The sequence below is a fragment of the Rhinolophus sinicus genome, linkage group LG16 (assembly GCF_036562045.2).
Source record: "Rhinolophus sinicus isolate RSC01 linkage group LG16, ASM3656204v1, whole genome shotgun sequence".
NCBI classification, from domain to species: Eukaryota; Metazoa; Chordata; class Mammalia; order Chiroptera; family Rhinolophidae; genus Rhinolophus; species Rhinolophus sinicus.
In genome coordinates, this window is record NC_133765.1 from 12,969,768 (window position 1) to 12,985,164 (window position 15,397).

Sequence of the window (15,397 nt, forward strand, 5' to 3'; positions counted from 1 at the left end):
CCATCTTGCATTTCTGATACATCACTCTGGCAGGTATGTAGGTTGGCTTATAGGTTTCCAAGACAGGTGGCTGGCGACAACCACCCAGATAAGGGATGATAAATGCTATATATACCCACAGCAGCAGTGATGGCATAGACGGCAGGATTACTTGTTGAGTTTCTGCTGCGTACAAGGCACTGGGCTAGGAGCTTTTATATATATATATATATGACCTTTTGTTTGTGTTCAGAAGCATGGAAACAATGGCATAGCTCATTGTACCGAAACTGAGTACACACATCTGGTAGACTATCAAATACTAAGAATGACAGTTTTTCTATGCTGAAAGGATATATACATGGGTCCTTGAATGGAACCAAAATAGTCTGTCTTGGTGTTTACGTGGAGTACTTGATAGCTTTTGTTCAAAAAGAGCTAACGCAGCTCTCTCCCTACACCGCTAGGGCAACGATACATTGGTATAAACTTTCTGGAGAGCAGCATGGAGATACTCTTCAAAAGCTGTAGAATATGCGACTTTGTTCCAGCAATTTTTATTCTAGAAATACAAACTAAGGAAAATTGTTGTCATCGTGAAAATACAAAAGTAATACAATTTGCAACAATTGAGGACCGATTTAATATATTATGGTTCAACTGTACAGTCGCATTGTTTGCAGCCATTAAACGCCATGGTGTGAGTATATTCATGGGCTTGGAAAGGTGTTCACACCGATTTAGCACCTCTTCAAAGATGCAGTCTAAATAAAAATGGGTGAACACAGCTTAAGATAAATCCCCTGGCCTCCTTTACAGTAGTTTCAATAGATTTTTCAGTGAAGAAGCAAGAAACAGAACGTATATAGGATGATCCCATTTTAATTAAAAAGAAAAATATGTGCATGTGAATTTCATGAATCTATAGCCCTAGAAAGGGTGGCAGGATATCTACTGAAATGTTAAATCTGTTTGTTGCTGGTGGGAATCATAAGGGTTGGGTAATTTTTACTTTATTCCTTTGGATTTTGTACAGTTTTTGTTTTTTATTCTCTTATACAGTGAGCATATATTGCTTATATTTAAAAAAAAAAGGAGAACGGGGAAGGAAACCCATCACAGTCCTTACAGCTGTGCTGTGGGTTGGTCTGCCCTCTCCTATTCCTTCATTTATTTAACCATCATGCTTGACGTACCTTTTATTTTTAAGCATCATGGAAGGTACCAGGGATACAGGGTAATTAAGCAAGGAGCTCACAATCCAGCAGAATTGATTAAGGGATAAATAGTTAGAACATGGTGTGGCAAGTAAAGCAGTGATAGAAATAGTTACAGGATTTTATGGACTCGCAAGTGAGTTGACTTTATCCTGTAGGAGATGCAAAGCGACTTGCATTGGGTTGCTATAGTCCTGCTCTCCATGTACATATTCTTGTCTAACAGAGTGGCTGGGAAAGAGACAGCACGGTAGAGTGGAAAGAGCACGGTGCTGGGAAGTCAGCTCCAGTTTGACCCTTCATCTAACCCAGGAAAACGTTGCTGTCTGTGGAGCAAAACTGTCGTTTGGTATACAAGATCTATCTCTTGTACCAACCTACATATCCAGCCTCACCTCCCACCATTGCCTTCATTAATTCCACATTCCTGCTTCTCACCTGAACTATCACTGAGCTCTATGCCTTCCAGACTCTTGAACATCTCGATGAGTTTAAACACATTGTTTTCTTTACAGTAACCCTGGGTCTCTCCCCCTCGGCAGTATTGACATTTGGGGCCATGGGGATTGCTGTGCTGGTTCCTTGGAGGATGTTTGCAGCATCCCTGGCTTTAACTCACTAGCATCCTCCAGCCGTGACAATCAAAAATGTCTCCTAACATTGACAAATGTCCCCTAGAGGCAAAATTACCCCCAGTCGAGAACCGCTGTAATCGCTGACCAGTAACCTCAGAAAAGTCACTTAACATCTCTGGGCCTGAGTCCTTGTGCAGAAAGTTGGGACCTAGAAATAGAGGGAGTTAATGTCTCTGTGACTCTGATGGTCACAATTCAGATGGTGTTTCCTGGCTCCTTCCATGTGCTCAGCACTGAGCTATGGGTTAAAGAGGCACTGGAATCAACCCTACTCCTGCTCTCTCAAGTCCTGAAACCAAACCTGTACGTAGCAAACAATTAACGTGCAGCAGGCTGTAGCATCTGAGCCAAATCCAGGTCTGAGGCACTGAGCATTCCTGCACAGCAGTGCAGCTGCTTGTGCTGTTCCAGGGCCCTGTGGAAAGGAGAGTTTCTCTCTTGACATTTGAGGTTTAGTGCTGCTCACAGAGGGCAGTGCTCGTATCTCTCAAGAAGCCAGATGGGGCATCGATGGAGGCAGATCCACACTTCCCAAATCTCACAGAGGCCTCACATGGACATGGCTCTCCAGGGCTTCAGGTGGCCTGCTCCAAGCAGTGTCATGACGGCTGGGGCACTGATGGCTGAGGGCACACACCCCATTATCCAGGGCTCATCTGAAAATGCTTCCTCTGGGGAAGAGCAGCAGGCAGATGTTTTGGTAAAAGAAAAAAGCTATTCCACAAAGCAATCCCTCTATTCTCTTTGGATTACCACAAAGATTTAATAGTTGACTTCTGTGACTCCAAAATCCTGGTTTGTCCCAGAGACTTGTTCAACGAAAGCAAGTGTTTTCCCCATACTTAGGAAAGACGTCCTGCGCTGGGTGAAAAGAGGACCTATCACTAGAGAAGGACTCAGTCTCTCCGCGGACCTGGATTAATCCTAGCATTTGCTCACCTGGAATTGACACCCAAGGTAGAGCCGGTCTTGTAGCCCATGCTCTGCAGCCCCATGGCTCTGCTATGTCACTTTTTTATAGCCCTTGTATCATCTCATTTGATTCCAACAAGCACACTGAGAAGTAGGTGCTGATGTCTTTATTCAACCAATGGGAAACTGTGGCTCTGCGAGGTTTCATCACTTGCTGAAGATGCTCAGAGCCAGGACCCAAAACCCAGGTCTTTGACTCTCTCTCCTTGCTGTGTGGCACCTCAGGGAACTCTGACTCTTGTTCCCTTCTCATTGTCCTTCACTCCTCCCTGGGCAGAGTATAAACCAGGGGTGCTCAGACATTTTCAACGTTTTTCACCAAGGGCCATATGCGGTAAAATACACAAATAGCCGGGCCACTCACTCAAGGTGAAGTACGTATTGCCTCACCTGGTTTATTTAAGTAAACTAAATATATTTTTGGAATTTGCTGCAGGCCAATTAACAATGGATTGCGGGCCGCAGTTGGCCCGTGGGCCGCAGTTTGGACACCCCTGGTATAAACGGAGCCTCAGAGAGATCAGAGCTGCCCCTGCAGTGGGCATGGGAGGGAAATCCTCCATAGACAAGGCTGAACAAGCTTCTAGAGGCTGGGGCCCAGCAGAGTTGGCAGAGACTCAGCGAGATCCTGAAGTGAAGGGGACCCCACAAGCCCCAGAGCCAGGCCTAAGTGCCCTCTGGAGGAGCTGCCTCAGGCCCCCATACAGCCTCAGGAGCCTAGCCCCTGACCCCAGGAAGGGCTGTTGGCCATCAATCTCAGGCACCTACCTCCCCCAAGCCACAGAAATCAAGCGTCTTTTGCTGAGTTCTTCAAGTAAAGAAAAACAGGGACATTGCTGGTTTATTGATGTGTGAGAGCCCCAAACTTGGCTTGAGAAGAAGTGAATTCAAACCTCCAATTTGGTTCCCTTATCTATAAAATGCAAATCATAACATTTCCCCCTCCAAAATCTGTGGTTAGGTGTAAAAATAAAAATTAAAAATCACATACCTAAGATATTCCAGTACCTGATACAACAAAGGCATTTTGTTTCACTAGGAAATAGTTCTAGAGCACTTACTATACACCAGGAATGAGACTAGGCCCTGAGGACCCAGGGTAAATACAGTCAGCATGGCACTGCCTCAGTCGTCTGGAGAGCCAGGAAGGAGGAACACGGAAGTGACACTGTCCCAGGACTCATACTTTTCTCCTGGGGAGCTAAGATGGTCACCTTGGTCAAGGAGTTACTGCCACCCGTATCCTCTACACAAAGTTTACTTTACTGGAAGTGTCCATGCTGCTGGGAAATATATGTAACTTGGTGCTTAACTCAGTGGGACTGAGGAGAATTCCATTTTGCTGTCTGGAACCAGCTTCCAACGCATCCATCTGAATTTTTAAATCGATCGACTCCTTAAGTGAGCGCATCTGGCAGACAGCTCCTTCTGCTTGCCTCCCATGGCTTGTATATTCTTTCTAGAACAACTGGGGGTGAATGCAGTGATTTCTATGAACGAGGAGCTGTTCTGGGACCTGGGGCGTGGGGTGTTTGTCATTTGCCCCAACTGCTCAGAAACACTCAAGCCTAGTGGACAACCCGTTATCAATAACAACAGAGAAACTCTGTTATTGTTTTATTAAGATAAACCACATTTAGGAGTTCTGGGGGCCAGCAGGGGTTGCTTCCTTCCTGGGGTGCATTGGGGCAGAGCAGCTTCATAGACAATGTCCAACACTCATTATGGAACAGCCGGGAGCAGGCTAGCACCTTTAAAAATAGTAACTTGGGGGCATAGGAAGCTTTGCAGCAGGCTGTGGGCTATCAGCTTGGTTTCCACTGAGTATCAGATCTGATTGGCTCAGAAGATGGGTCCGCCTCTGCGAGAGAGCCCTGCCCTGGAGTAACCAGCCCAACCCAAGGACTCAGCTGTCCAAAGGACAGTTTCTGCAATGGGAGCTGAAAGAACTTGACCAGGGCCCATTCTGCCTCGCCCTGGGGGAGCCATGGGTCATATAAATGCAGTGTTGGGGTACGGAATGTGCAGCCCAAATCCACTCTCAGCCCTCTATATTCCCACTACACACACACACTGAACGAGATTTGGGTGAGGACACATGTGGTGTCCTGGGTATGGGTAACCCAGAGCTCTGACAACCAAAGCAGAGCTCCACATTTGAAGTCAATCCAGACCACTTCCGAAACCCCCTCCACCTGTGTATCTGAAGGCAAAGCCCATCCCAAAGGCCACGGAGGCCCCATTCTGTGGCCCAGGAGCCCCAGTGTACAGGTTCCAAGTGCTTTCTCCATGCTCCTGCTCAGGAGGTATTCCTCCCTCGGACCTGGTTTCCTGCAGGGTTAGGGTTAGGTCTTCGGACCCTTGCCCCTAACTCTCTCATCTCTGCTTTCTATCCTTTTTGTTTATTGCAAAAAAAAAAAAATAGCTGTACTATCTACTTCTTCACGTTGACATAAAGATTCCATGCAAAGGCCTGTGCACATGTAGGTAGCAGAGTGTCAGCCACAGAGAAGGCATTTGGTACAAAGGGCTTCCCCTCCCCCACTCCCTCCAGGCTTTGGTGTTTACTCTGTTGCACCTGGGATCCCCATGGTTTCTATCTCCAGTCAGAGACCCTACATCCTCTGGGGTGGGGGTGGGGGGAGGCGGATAGGGGAGTAGAGAGTGCAATAGAATGTATCCTGCTGCCTGGAGTTTTGGAAAGTCCCCAAAACTACCAATATATAATTTAGAGTCACAAAAGTCACTCACTCACTAAATACTTACTCTCTGCCAGGTTCAGCGTTAGGGAGTGGGACAATAGAAAATAAGACATGTGTGTCCCAGACTCCAAGGGCTCACAGGAAAACACACACGCACCTGTGCACACACATGCACACATACAGCTTGACACCCTTTCTATGGCAGAAGCTAGCATTCGCTCTATAAGGAGAACTGTGAATTACATTACTTCTACATGTCTGCTATGACGTAGATTCTAGACCCAGCTTAGTTCTTGTATCTTGTTGGGCCTTGAATTCATCAGGGTTCTCCAGAGAAACAGAACCAAAAGATGTGTGTGTGTGTGTGTGTGTGTGTGTATAAATATATATATGTATGTATATGTATATATATATACATATATATACATATACATATACATATACATACATACATACATACATACATACATATATATATATATATATATAGAGAGAGAGAGAGAGAGAGAGAGAGAGAGAGATTTATTTTAAGGTATTAACTCACACGACTATAGAACCTGGCAAGTCCAAAATCTGTGGGGTGGACCAGAATGCTGGAGACCTAGGGAAGAGTTGAAATTCAAGTCCAGAGGCTGTCTGCTGGCAGAATTCCATCTTACTCAGGGAGTCAGTCTTTGTTCTATTCAGGACTCTAGCTGATTGGATGAAGCACACACACAAGTGAGCACGTTGGACAGCGGTCTGCTTTACTTGCAGTTCACCACCTGAATGCTACTCTCATACAAAACACCTTCACAGACACGTCCACAATATGTTTGACCAAATACCTGGACACCGTGGCCCAGCCAAGTTGATGCATGAAATTAACCAACACAGTCCTATAAAATCAAGAGATTGAATGACAGTGATTTTGAAGAGTCCTTCATTTCCAGTTTTTCAGGGGTCCAATAGCTCTAGTAAATGAGACGCATACAGTTCTTTCCCTGTTGGAACTTCTTAGAAAACCAAGCTATGTTTAGCAGTTTGCCCAAGATCAGTGATGCCACCAAGTTGTTCCATAGCACGCTCCCCATCTTACACCAGATGACAAACCTCAGGACATAACTTATCTCAGTAGCCCAGTTCCAATGTTTGTGAGAATCACCTGGGGAGCTTTCAACCAAGCAGGTCCCCAGTCCACCTGAAAAGGTCTTGATTCATTCAGCGTGGCATGGGCGTTGGGGGCCTAGGCCCTAAAACCTAACCAGCAGGCAAGTAGCTAACTGAGACCTGGGAAGAGACATCCCCAGGCAGGAGGAGGGCCCCCAAGGGCTGCTCAATTAAGAAGCCCCAGATGACTTCATCACAGATGCCTATAGATGCACCTTGAGAAATGCTGGTGTGGCCTTTCCAAAGCCTCCCAGACTTAAGCATGAGGGACCAGGATAAGTGCAGAGGAGATAGAGACCATTTGAAAAGCGTCAGTTAGCAACTTGCCACTCCCCTTTCCTTTTCCCTCCCCTCCTGACTGCTCACCTGCCCCTCCCACACTGTCCTGAACCTCTTTCTCAAATTATAAGCCACCTCTGCCTGGGATGGCACTGCTGACCTCCATGTCCCACCTACATGCCTGCTGTTTATTGTTCTCTGTCCCAGAATCGGTCTTAGCAGCTTAGAGTTTGAGGGTGTACTTTGCCAAAATATGACCTGGAAGGAATTTAGTCTTTTTCCTGAACCCCCCTTTACCCCAAGTCTTACCACTGTTTTTTGTTTTAAATTTGTATTGTGCCTTTCCTCCCTCGGACCTATTTTCCTGCTGGGTTAGGGTTAGGTTTTAGGACCCTTATCTCTCTAACTCTCTCATCTCTGCTTCCTATCCTTTTTGTTTATTAGAAAAAAGAGAAAAAAGAAAAGCTGTACTATCTACTTCTTCACATTGACATAAAGATTCCATGCAAAGGCCTGTGCACATGTAGGTAGCAGAGTGTCAGCCACAGAGAAGGCATTTGGCACAAGGGGCTTCCCTTCCCCCACTCCCTCCAGGCTTCCGTGTTTACTCTGGTGCACCTGGGATCCCCATCATTTCTATCTAAACCTCTGACAGGTTTAGGAGTCTAGAAAAGTTAAGAGTTAAGCCATGAATGAGAGCCTGTACTGGTTGTCTGCCCACGGAGTCAGCTAGAGTCTTCTCCCTCCCAGGCAGGTAGAGATGGCGGTTCCCTGAGAGTATCCCCTCCCCACCACCTTAGACAGGAAGTAGGTGGAGAGGAAGGAGTTTAGGGAGGAAGAACTGCTTCTGAGGCTATTAGGATATAGTTAAGGCAAAAGGATGCTGTTTTCCACTGATGCATGCTCAGCCTGTCCACAAAGGAATTGTAGAAATGGGCCTCCGACCTTTGATTCAGGGGTAGATTCCTGCAGGACAAAAGCCATGTCTAGCTGGAGGGTTCGCCTGCACCAAATCTATTGCTTTACATGAAAATGTCTTTTAATAAAGATGTTGACTGACCACTAGATGATGTTGCATTGGTCACTTCTAATGAATCCTGGCCAGAGAGGAAGCCAGCCATTCATTTAGCAACTATTTTTTAACTGCCCACAAGCATCAAGATAGACACTGGCAGTACTACAGTGCTGAATAGGAAGGACAGTGGCGCCCTGCCCTGTGAAAACACAGGCAGGAAAAAAGGCAAACAAATAATTAGACAAATGGATAATGAATAACAGTGTAAATACTGTGCAGGAGAAGTGCAGAGAGTACTGCAGAGTGGAAAAGAGCCTGGGTGCCCTAATCAGGCGCTGCAAAGTTCCACTGTGTCTGCTAAATGGCCTCAGGCAAGTCATTTAACCTCCTCTCCAAACCTGTTTTCTCATCTGTTAAAAGAAATAATAAAATGAGGAGATAAAACTTTTTCACTTGCCAGGTTGGTTGAGGATGGCTGAGATAAGGAGAATAAAAGCAGCTCACCTAAGATTTGGAGTATGACACTTTGTATGATAGTACATGTTAGTTCCTTTTGCTGCCCCTTCCGTCTTCAAATGGAGCTCATTGTCAATTCTCTTTCCTGCCTGGGATGAAATGTGGAGCCCAGGCCAGGGTGTCAGGAAGAAGCCAACATGAGTCTCTTCAAATGCCATCTGTAAGGAAAAGCTTCTAGGATGGCAGATGAAAGTCAAGGGAAGCTCTCGCATTTGGCATGACTGAGTGGAAATAGCAAGTCATTCAAAACCCAGGCATAAGGGGCCACCTCCATCATCACTGGTAACAAGAGGCATGATGATCTTCTTCTTCCCTTTTATAACCATCAAGGCATTTTTTAAAAGGTTCTGTTAATTGCCATTTGCAGACGATTATTATCTATTCAGAATCCCCTGGTGCAAATGAATCACTCCATACGTGGTGTCTGAGCTTTCTCAGCCCATTCACTGACCCCCAAATGCTGCTATAACTGTAGTGACAGGAAGAGAAAGAGACTGACTGGCAGGAAAGGGGCTGAAGTCTTGAGCACCAACCAGAAGACTCTTCCAGGTGTCTACAGGTCAGGGGCAAACCAATTTATGATTTCTCTGGGGCATATTTAAGGCAAGAGAAGGGAAAGGAAGTAGATGGGTGGATTCTGCTCACAACTAGAGATACAAGAGGAGGTGGCCCTGGATGAACCTGCAGCAGGAGGCTCCGTCGCATTGTGCTCACCCAACACAAGCTTTTGGAGACTTGCTCAATCACTGTTCAAGCTGAGCCGCAGTTATTCAGGCTTAGCCTTGGAATTTGGGAATGAAGGAAGCTAGACACATCTAGACAGTCTAACCAAGAGTTTTGAATGGGATCTGCAAATCCTCCCTCAGAGGGAACTGGGAAAACCATAGCTCTGTGTCCAACACTGCCAACTCAACCCTATTAGGTATATATTATTACCCTCATTTTATAAAGGAGGAACCAAGGCTCCAGGAGGTTAAGCCAGTTGTCTGAGAGCAACTTGTCAGAGTCAACATTGAGACCCACGTATTCTGATTCCAGAACCCCAGCCTCTGCCCTGGGAGCTGTAGCACATGAGCTCACCAAAGACAAATGTCTACTTCCTGATCCTTCACGGGGCCTTGCATTGAGCAGGATACTCAGGAGACATTTAATTAAAAGTTGCTAAATGAAGGAAGGAAGAAACTAGAGGATTGAGAAGTCTGTCATGCATTTCAATGTTAAATGGAAATATGCAAAATGCATAAATATCACATCTATCATTCTCATGAACTGCCTGTGTTGGCGTTCTACTGGAGAGGGGAAAGTGTCACAGGATGTTCACTGGGGTGAACGCCCCTTCTTGATGATAACAGCTTTCCAATCATGTTTCATGTTGACTAGAGCAGATATTGCAGGATTTGTGTCACTTTGGCCTCTCTTTGTCACCTATCAAATTCCTATCCATCCTTCAAGATTTCCTTCCATGTAGTCTACCCTGACTACTGGCCCTTGTCAGATCTATTAAGACTCTACCCTGTTTCAGGCCCTTCACTAGGGAAGACACATATAAGCACATAATGGCAATGTATTAGACTTTGTGCAATATTGGAAGTGTGTATGAGGTATGAGACATAGGAGCAAGAAAAAGGAGTGGTTGGCAGGAGACGGGGCCTGCGAGAAGATCGGGGAAAGCTTCACAGAGGAAGAAATACCCTAGTTAGACCTCAAAGGCTTCATGGGAGACTGACAGGTAAACACGTGCAGAAAGGAAATCCCAGGGGACAGGCCATGAAGAGACATGGAAATGTGTATTTTGGAAAATACAAGCAGTGATTGTTTTAAAGGATTTTGAAACACACAGTAGATCACATTATTTCTCTGCTTAAAACACTTCACTGGCTCCCGCACACATAGGAAGAAACCTTGACGCTTTGCCAGAGCTAGCATGGCCTTCCATGCGCTGGCCCCACTTTCTGCTCTGACATCATGCCATGCCACCTTTCCCCCAGGCTCAGCAAGATCCAGCCACAGTAGCCTTCCTCCTACTCCTGAAAGACATCCAACTCGTTCCCGCCTCAGTACCTTCGCACTTGCTGTTCCTTCCACTTGGAACTCTCATTCAGCGGCTCCATACCCCCATCTACCACCATTTTGGGGAGAGGACTCTTATATTCAGGTCTTAGCTCAAATGTCATATCTCCCAAGAGTCCCACGCTGGCACATAATAGGCACTCAGTATCTGTGGGATAAGTGGATGGATGGATGGATGGATGGATGGATGGATGGATGGATGGATGGATGTAATAAGTGAATGAATTATAGTTATTGGAGAAGGCTGATATGAGGCACTATAAAGTTTTAAAAATGGAGAGATGTTCAGGGAGCTTTGGATGTCAGGCAGATTATTTGGACTTAATTCTATAGCTGATGGGGATACTAGGAAATTATCATTCTCACCAGACAGTGTAGCATTTATCTCTTGCCTTGCATTGGCTTCTGAGAGTTTCCTAGGCCTAAACCTTATCTTATCAATCAAATTGCCAGCCACATAGCATTAGCTGATTTTTGCAGAAAATTCTACATAGTCTTTCAATACCCATTATTTTACTGGGTTCTTATGGGCAAGTTTCCTCTCTTAAACCTCTCTAGCACTGGGTTGAACAATTAGTAGGTTCTCAGTAACTGTCTGTTGACTGATTGCATGTCTGGTGTAGTCCTTTAAAAGAGAGAAAAGAATGGAAATAACACTAAATGATGAGTGTTGGTGAGGATATAGAGAAAGAGAAATCTTGTGCACTGTTAGTGGGAATGTAAGTTCATACAGCCACTATCGAAAACAGTATGTAGATTCCTCAAAAAATTAAAAATAGGACAACCATATGATCCAGCAATTCCACTTCTAGGAATTTATCAGCAAGAAACAAAAATACTAAATCAAAAGAATATCTGCCCTCCCATGTTCACTGAAGCATTATTTATAACAGCTAAAGACATGGAAGCTTCCTGAGTGTCCACAGATGGATGAATGGATGAAGAAAATGCATTATGTACACAGTGGAGTATTATTTAGCCATAAAAAAGAAGGAAGTCTTGACATTTGTGACAACATGGGTGGACATTGAGGGCATTATGCTGAGTGAAATAAGTCAGATAGAGAAAGACAAATACCATATGATCTGACTTATAGATGGAATAAAAAATAAAAAACTCGTAGGTACACAGAATAAATTGGTGTTTGCCAGAGGCAGGAATAGGGGGAGGGTGAAATGTGTAAACGAGGTCAAAAGGTACAAACCTCCAGTTTTAAAATAACTAAGACATGGGGATGTAATGTACACGGTGGCTATAGTTCATAACACTGTATTGCATATTTGAAAGTTACTAAGAGCATAGCTCTTAAAAGTTCTCATCACAAGAAAAAAATATATAACAAAGTGTGGTGATGGACGTTAACTAGACTTACTGTGGTGACCATTTCACGACATATACAAATCTTGAATCATTATGTTGTACCCCTGACACTAATATAATATTATATGTTAATTATAGCTTAATTTACAAAAATTATTAATTAGGTTGATTGGTTAAAAACAAAAAGGACAGTAGCATGTATGCAGCATTACGATGTCTGGGCACTGGGCTAGGTGCCTCACATGTGAGTATTCAGTCCCCATAGCATCCCTGTCCTTCCCAGTATGTGTTATTACCCGCATTCCTGGGCAAACTAGGGCATAGAGGGGATAAGCAGCCTGTGCAAGGTCTTACAGCTGGCAAGCAGCGGAGCCGGATTCGAACCTCAGGCTCAGGACTCCTTCTGTTGTCCCACGTTGCCCTGCAGTCAAGTTTCTATCCACATTTTTGGCCTTAGCAGTCCCTGCAAGTGTCTGTCCCAGAAGAAGGCTCAGTGGCTACAACTGAATCAAGAGGTCAGTCAGCAGGGCTCCCTCGGTCCCTGGAGCCTGACCAGTAATAACATGAGTTCTGCCTCTTGCCCCAGAAGGTGCTACCAACCTGCTCCTGTCAGATTTGGTAGAAAATGCCCTTGGTCTTTCAAGAGGTCCTTTGACTCTTGGGCAGGGTGTCTGGGAGAAAAAGCGTAGAGAAGGAGGCTGATTCTAGGCTTGCTGTCTCTTCTGTGTCCTAGTGGGCACCACTGGTCCCTCTGTCTCCCCGTTGGAAACTGACACTCCCTGGACGACCCACCACTTCCACTGGTATGCTTCTAGCATTGTTCCTAAACATCCCCATTCAGCAGGGACCCTGGGGGCACATTTCTTTGTTGCATTAAACCAGCCTGTACATCTCATGCTGAACGTGCCCGTTACCCCACAAGCAGCCACCCCTAACCCCCTCTTCTATACAATGCCTTCCATCTAAGTGCCTGGACCAGTATTTTGTACTGCTCTGTCCTGGACCCCCGATCTCTGTGCCTCAGTTTGCCCAGAGGCCAGGTGGAGCAGTCTCTTTCCCTTACCTCCACAAGGGAGTCCTAGGGACTAATTACTGTTAGCAAATCACTTTAATTATCGTAATTATCAACAGCACTTTATGATCCTTAGTCATAAAGATGATCATTAAGGTCTGGAACACCCCGCTCCCCTGCCCAAGGCAGAAAGTTAATTCTGTAAGTGCCTGTTGAGATTTTGAAACCCCAACCAACAGAGTCCGTGAACATGCCCTGTTTAGGGAAATGATAATGGAATGATGCTGCTAGCTACACCACGAAGCACACTAATCTCCCTTGGACAGTTCCCCAAGACCAAGTGATTCCATCCCCTTCCCTGAAAACTTGGTCGTCAGGTTAAGGATATATGGTTGTGTGCTAGCTTGTCTTTTTAATGGAGTAAAAGATAAGGAAAGAGGAATTACGCCACATCTTGGAGGAGAAAAGAGAAAGAAAGTACAACAGCACAAGGTTTTAACCCTGCCCCCTCTATCCCTAATTTTTCTCTTCTTTTTGTAGGAGTGAGTGTTCTAATTCTGCAGTGCTGTCATTACTGTAATGGGTTTGGCAGGCCCATATTACAGCACCGAGGCTGTCAGGAATGGATGACATGCTGTCTGTTATGGGCTCCTACTGTTCTCAGCCAACCGAGGGCCAGGAAGACAGGGAGGAAGAGAGGGGAGGAGGTGCAGGGAGAGAGACTCCAGTTCGCTCAGGCATCCTAAGAGATGATCGTTTTAACCCACTCACAACATTAGAGATGAAATGATACTCGATGCCACCCCGGAGGGCTGACAAATGCAATGGGAACTGGAAGTAAACAGCAAAACAACAAGGTGAATTTACTCCTCCGAGAGCATCCTTTCAGTGCAGCCAAGCTCAGTCGCTGGTGATGGATTCTGTAACATAAAGTTACAAGGGAAATTATAGAGCACTGCATTATGGGGTTTGGCGGGGGAATGCTTCCTTATCCAGTTAGCAAATTAGAAAAGAAAGAAAACAATTTAACTGGGAAAAGAAATAGTGAACTTGAACTTGGCTGGAGTACCTGACGGTAATCACTCCCTCACCTCTCAGCCAGGCTGCAGGAACCAGGAGTGATTCATTGCCTTAAGGAGGGAGTTACATTTAACCCTCCTGGCCGAGGTCAACTTTGTTGCTGTGTGGCTTCTTCTAAAACTGCCTGACTCCCTTTGCCTGACTTTTGACCTCATTAAAGGGAGACAGTGAAGAAAATTACAGCAGTGCCCTCTTCCTGGAGCCCAGAGGAATAGGGCTTTCTTGAATAAAAATAACTGTAGAAGTAAATAATGGTGACCAGGCAATGATCAGAACATTGTTTATTCCACAGTTAAGTGCTGGAGCCACAAACCCGTTGAGATGCAGCTTTACAAATTCCTATGACGAGGAATCTCACAGCCGTGGCCCTGAGGGCTGGTTAGCAGTCACAGCAGTGGGCTTGCCGGCTTTAAGACACGCCTCCTGGCCCTCAGGGGACTTGGCCGGGTGACACGTTGGCACAGGTCTCGTCTGTGCTCCATGCTGTCCGCTGTTGGGCGCTGCCCTGGAAAGGGAGAAACACTGAGAAGAGAGAGGGAAAGGACACAGCGGCTTAGCTCTGTGGGCTTTTAGTATGAACTTGAGAACAATTGTGTCGAGATTTCAGCCCTAGAAGGTTGTCCATCCTATGGTCTTCACTTTACAGGTGGGAAAACTGATACGTTGTCAGTAAAAGGAGTTTGCAGAGCCATGGAATATGGTCGGACCAGGGTATTTGGTGACTCTCTGGGCTTCTCAATTACCAGTCTGTGGCCACAGAACGCTTGACAATTCTAGATACTTTTTGTTAACCTCTGCTCTTAATGAATGTTTTCCTTCTTCTATCTAGGAAGGCCGTATCCCCTGTGTGCTGTCTCTAAGCTGGTACCTTTTATTTTGTCACCTGTATACTATTTGGTGCACCCCAGAAGTCTTCCTTCAAACTGTATCAGGGACCTCTTGGGCTTGATGAAAGAACTGAGGTACTGATGGGACTAACGCTCAGATGGTTCACTGACTAGGATCCAGGCCAGGAGGTGAGGTGGGGCTCTTAGCCTAAGGCCCAGGTTAAAGGGAAGCAACCGCTATGAGTTCTGAGGTAGGACCATGGAAATAACCACGTTCAGGGGGCCCCTGAGGCTGCTAGATCAAGCCCAAAGCAGCTAAGTGTATGTGCTACTCATGTATGAAATAACTTATAAAGCCAGCATTCAGGGTCTATATTTCCAGAGAGAGAGAGAGAGAAGAGAGAGAGAGAGCAATCTAGCAATGACCACGTAAACTAAGAACTCATAGATGAGTGGGGAAATGTTTTAGGGGTTGACATCCAGTTCTCATTGGCTCACAGAGAGCTGACAGGAACCCCATGAGGCAGGGGAGAGGGGTGGGTATCAGAGATGGATATGAAAGAGGGTCCTCAACACCTCTGAAAAAGCTGCATCTGCAGAGAGCAAATCCGGGGCCACACAGCC

The 15,397-nt window shown here is 45.6% G+C and overlaps 1 protein-coding gene across 5 annotated transcripts in view; it reads left to right on the forward strand.

Annotated features, from left to right (window-relative positions):
* Positions 1-15,397, forward strand: part of KIRREL3 (kirre like nephrin family adhesion molecule 3) — a 563,502-nt gene that overhangs the window by 220,853 nt on the left and 327,252 nt on the right. The gene's annotated exons all lie outside the window — the stretch shown is intronic.